We start from the raw sequence: 6,095 nt of genomic DNA on the forward strand, positions 1-6,095 counted from the left end.
TTTACAGAGGAGAACATGAGTACCAAAGAAGGATGAAAATAATTTGCTTGAGCTTTCACCAGAAAATAAGGGACACTGCTGGAGCTAGAACCCAGGTCTCCTGACTTCCAGCCCAGGGCCTCTTTTCATTAGTCGGTCATATTGGGCAATGAGGTTGGGAAGAGAGCCCAGGCTAACTGCTCCCAGGGACTTTGGTGACTTGAATGCAGTCATTGGTATAAGAGCCACATACATGGTTAGGCCTGAATCAATGGATGATAGATATACAGCAGCTGGCCTCATGCTCACAAATGGGTCCCCAGAAAGCCACTCAGGTTCATGTCATTTGAGTGGGTCTGTTCCCTCCTTCACACAGAAGTGCACTCTGCCACAGAATAGTATTTATTAATAGTATGGTAGAAGGAGGAACACACGGCCGGGGAACCCATATGGAGGGGTGGGTACATAAGGCATACAGGGAGGGAATAAACATAATGGATGAGCATGGATGAGCAGATGGCTTCCACTGTTGCCCTCTAGTGGCAACATCCTGCCGCTCTCTCCTAGTGCACCCTTTTTGATGAGTTCCCGCTCAGTTCCTTCACCCACTAGGGTCTCGGGTCTAAAGAGCACATACTTACAAACTATTTCACCTATATGGAGTCACAGACCCCAGCCAGCCATGTGCTTCTGTGATCAGGCATTTAGTTCAGCCTTGTGTTTACAATACCTTTTATCCGGCTGTCTCTCTCTTATTTGACTCTCTCTGAGGGCAGTTCCCCAAACTGTACTCATATGGTTTGGGTGAAGGGGGAAGGGAGAAGGTGCTACTTACTCCCCTCAGGAAGGAAAGAAACAAGCGTTTTTTGTTGCATAGCACCTACTACCTCCAGACAGTGTGTTAAGCACCTTAAAAATATTATCTCACTTGACCTTCACAACAACCCTGGGTTTTATGATCTGCATTTTGTCACTGAGGAAACTGAAGCAGACAGAGGTTAAGTGACCTGCCCAGCTAGTAAGCATCTAAAGCATGATTTGAACTAAGGTTTTCCTGAACTCAGGCCCACTGTTGGAACCACTGAGTCACCTAGCTGCCTCAGGGTTCTAGAAGGAAGATTGAAGATTGTTTTAGCACTTCCATTCATGATCCCCAATAATAATAACAACCAGCATTTATGTAACATTTTAGAAATACATCATTTGATCCCTACAATGATGTTGGAGGGGGGTGCTATTATTATCATCCCCATTTTACAGAGGAGGAAACTGAGGCAGATAGCATTTCAGCACTTGCCAAAAGTCACACAGCTAGTGAGCACATCAAACCAGATTTGAACTCAAGTCTTCCTGACTCGACATTCATCACTCTCTCTGCTGTCCCAACTCTATGATCATTATCAGGTAGATTTAATTAGTTTTTACAAAGGATATTTACTAACGTTATATAGCAAAAACAGTTGGTTTAAGATATTCCCCAGAAGTCTTTGGTGCATTCTTCTCCTGCAAAAAAAAAAAATCTCCAAGTGTTCTCAAACTGAAAGCATACAGGCAGGGAGACACATGAGTTGAGAGCACGGGTAACAAAGGAGTATCACGGTGCCTGGTTACCATAACTCCCTTGCTCTTAGAGGCCTCATGAACTCCCCTGTAGGTGCTGACCTCTGCTGGGCTCTGAGAGTTGCTGCCCTTGTAGAGACCATATATATATAACCCTTCTCTTTGCCCTGAGGAGTCAGACCCCTTGAAGCTCCCTTTCTTCAGTGTGCCTAATTTTTTCTTAGAATGTCAGAACCCAAAGGAGTCGACTGAAAAATTGATTTAATTGCTTTAGCTAAGTTGAAGGTTATGAAATAAATACGCATAAGTCAGCAGCATTTATATTGGCCAACCAAACCCAACAGGAAGAGATTAAGAAATTCCATTCAAAGTAACTACAGAATGTATATATTTGAGAGTCTATCTTCTAAGACACATAGCGACTACATGAATACAATGATGAAACTACTAAAAATAGAATTAACTGGAGAAATAGTAATTGTGATGTACAGGCCAAGTCAATATATTTTTTTTAAAGGCTGAAACAGAGGCAGCTTAATAAAAACTTATTTCTTTCCTTCTTTCCTAATATGACCTAAATTATTTTATTAACTCAGTGTCATACGAATCAAACTATCCAATTTCCAAAGGATTACTTTCTAATACTAGAAAAAAAGAATTATGAAATCTATCTGCAGGACAAAAAGATAAAAAATCTCAAGGGAGATCATGATAAAAGGTGAGAATAAAGTGGACCTAGCAGTGCCAGATCTCAGACTATACTACAAAGCAGTAAACATCGAAACAATTTGGTACAGGTACGGGTTTATGGAAACTAGAAAGAAGGCTGGCAGGTATCTCCCACCACATAATATAATCTCTAAATGGATAATGACTCAGATTATAACAGGTCACATCATAAATAAATTAGAAGAGAAAGAAAAAATACCCTTCACGACTATGGATAAGGGAAGAGTTCATGGCCAAACAAAGGACAGAGAAGATTACAGAAGATAAAAACAGGCAATTTTGATTTCATAAAATTAGAAAGTTTTTACGCAAAACCAATACAGTTAAAATTAGAGGTGAAAAAGTTAACTGGGAAAAAAATCCATGTGGTGAGTTGCTCTGATAAAGGTCATTTTATGTATGTGTATATATATATATATATATATATATATATATATATATATATATATATATATATATACATATATATATATGTATATATATATATGTCAAAGATATATAAAGAACTGATTCAAATTTATGAGAACAAAGCCACTACCCAATATATAAATGATGAAAAGATAAGGAAAGGCAGTTTTTCAAAGAAAGAAATACAAAACTATCAACTACACGGGGAAAAAAAAGTCCCAAATCACTAATAGAGAACTGAAAATTAAGTAACTGTGAGTTTCCATGTCACATCCATCATATTGGCAAAAATGACCCCCCAAAAGGAAAATGATCATTGTTAGAGGCTGTGGGGAAACATGTGTACTAATGTATCATCAGAGGAACTGTGAATTGGTCCAGCTATTCTAGAAAGCAATTTGGAACTATGCCCCAAAAGTCATTAAACTGTCCATACTTTTTGACCCAGCAATACTACTATTAGGCCTATGCCCCCAAAAAGATCAAAGAAAGAAGAAAAGGACTCATATGTTTACATACACACATATATAAATATACATAGTTTAACACTCCACAAAAGTATATATATATTATATATATATACGCATGTATGTCAGCCTTTTATAGTGACAAAACCCTGGAAACTAAGGGGGTGCATATCATTTGAGGAATGACTGAAAAAATTATAGCGTATAAATGTAATGGAATAGTATTGTGTAGTTTAAAAATGATGAAAGAGATAGTTTCAGAGAAACCTGGAAAGAGTTATATGAACTGATGCAGAAATGAGCAAAACCAGGAGAACAATTTATTTGATAACAACATTGTAAAGACAAATAATTTTGAAAGACTTCAGAACTTTGATCGATAAAATAACCAACCATGATTCCATATGACTGATGATGAAGCAGAGGGTACCTAGGGGGCACCATAGTGCACAGCATCAGGCCTGGAGTCAGGAAGACCTGAATTCAAATTCAGACTCCAACACTTGTGTCCCTGGGCAAGTCATTAAAGGATAGTAGCATTTACCTCCTAGGGTTTTTGTGTTACAAATGAAAAACCCAAGAGACAGAGTTTCTGGGTAATTAATAATCAACTTATTAATTATGCTAGCTAATATTCAATAAATTGAAGGTAAGTGGTTTCTCTCAGTAACCAAAGACCTCTAATGGAGACACCAAATGCCTTAAATACCTTTGTAAAAGAGAATGTCCCTGACACATGAAAATCAATCCTGATTGGTGGACATTTAATGAGGATGTGGGCTAGAAGTCTTCAGCTCCTCCTGCTGAGAACATGGGTTGATCATGGGACTCAGCCACCACCAGCAATCTGGACAGGGGAATGCATTTCCATCCAGACCACTCTGCTTGGTTTTCCTTCATGAGCTGAGTCACCCTAAACTCTAATGAAGGGGTACAAGGACAGGGGCTCATTTCTTTCAGAGTAGGAACTGGCCTAGACTGGATTCTGTTTACACTCTAAACAAAAGCAAGGTCTCCTACTTGGGTAGAGTCCTGCCCAAGATTGAAGAGCACGTTCCCCCAAGGGCCAAGGCAATCCTATTAATCAGTCATGTCTTTCAGACACTGACTGACCTTCTATAGGGGCTGGGCCCTAAGTGAGGAAATAAAGGAGAAAGGCCTAGATCCCAGTTTACTAACTGGTTATTAATATAACAGAAAAATATTTTTTCTCATGAGGATCAAGTGAGACAATATTTGTAAAGTGCTTAGTATAGTGCCTGGCACATGGTAAGCATTACATAAATGTTAGCTATTATTATTACCCACTCCTTGACAGAGAAGTGAAAGACTCAAGAAACAGAATAAAACACAAGGTGGGAATTTTATTTTGCCTGACTAGACATATTTATTAAGCTCTTTTTTTTTAATTTGGAGAAAAGGAGGCAGTAGGTGTTGGGGTTGTTGTTGTATTTGCCCTTCGTTTTCGAAGAGGACCGTGACATCAGGGAAATGATGACATGATTTGCAGTTGACTTTGAGTGAGGGAGGGCTGCGAAAGGTCACCAGCCTCACTTTCTCCTCCAGAGCCATCCGGGTCCAGTGGCCTGATATTCATCAGGATGACTGGAGATGGCCCAGAGTACAAAGTGTAGGGGTAGCATAGCACAAAAAGAAGAGAGAGGGAGAGGATGAGACAGAGGGAGAGAAAGAAAGAGGTCATGAATTCACAGTCTACTCTCTTCTCTGTTACCAGGGGTCACGCTCCTTGAAATTGGGCACCTCCCTTCAGTCATGGTCTCTCTGGAAGGCATTAAAAAAGTTAAGTCATAAAATATCAGTGGGAAAGTAATAAAAGTGTATTTCAAGTTTTTTTAAATTGTGTATCAAAATCATAAAATTTAATGAGTTGTAGTTCTTAAAAGTAGTAAGAACATGGTGTTAAAGTCAACTTCAAGCTCGAAACATCAAAGGAAAATTGAAATAATACAAAGAGAAAAAAAACAAGTGCATAAAAAATAAAATTTTCACAGTGACGACAACTACAATGCTTACAGCAGTAATTCTGGAAAATCTTGCTTAAAAGAAACAGGAAGAAAGAATAATAAAAACATCTAAACTGCCAGTGCAGAGGAAAAATTAAATTAAAAAAACTATGTTCTCAGATGAGTTCATACTTATAGTAATGGTGGCATGGTGTGGTACAGTTGGTCTACCACTCCTATTTGCCCTCAACCTTACTGCTGATTCTTTGCCTAGGTATGTTGTTGTTGTTGGTCAGTTGTTTCAGGTGTGTCCAATTCTTTGTAACCCCAGTTGGGCTTTTTTGGGCAGAGATACTGGAATGGTTTGCCATTTCCTTCTCCAGCTCATTTTACAGATGAGGAAACTGAGGCAAACAGGGCGAAGTGACTTGCCCAGGGTCACAGAGCTAGTAAGTATCTGAGGCCACATTTGAACTTGGATCTTCCCGACTCCAGGCCCTCCGTTCTATCCACTGTGCCACCTAGCTGCCTCACCTAGGTATATCTACCAGTATAAAAATTCTCTCTTTGCTCTGAAAAGTTGTAACAAAAGATTTTTATCATTTTTATTTTTATCATCATCATCATTATAGCTCCAAGCACCCAGACAGAGAGACAGCACTCTGGCAAAATAGTTTTAATACCACCCCACTCTATCTCCTCTGGTTTGCTTTTGCTTCAATCATCTCTTCCCAACCACAATCCCCAAATGCTCATGGTTAGCACTAATTATAAAGACATTTAAGACAGAGGAAAAGACTTCAGACTCCAATGAGGGCGTATAAACACACAATTATAACCTTAGGATCTAGAGTCCCTGGGGGGGAGAGACAGAGTATTTGTCCCAACACTTCCCATCCTGATCTGTGCCCACAAACTCTACTCCTCAGGGTGCTGCCTCAGCCTATACTTCTACTCTCACAGATCAATGTGACTTCTCATAGCTTTC

This window comes from Trichosurus vulpecula, chromosome 1 (genome assembly GCF_011100635.1).
Source record: "Trichosurus vulpecula isolate mTriVul1 chromosome 1, mTriVul1.pri, whole genome shotgun sequence".
Classification (NCBI taxonomy): Eukaryota; Metazoa; Chordata; class Mammalia; order Diprotodontia; family Phalangeridae; genus Trichosurus; species Trichosurus vulpecula.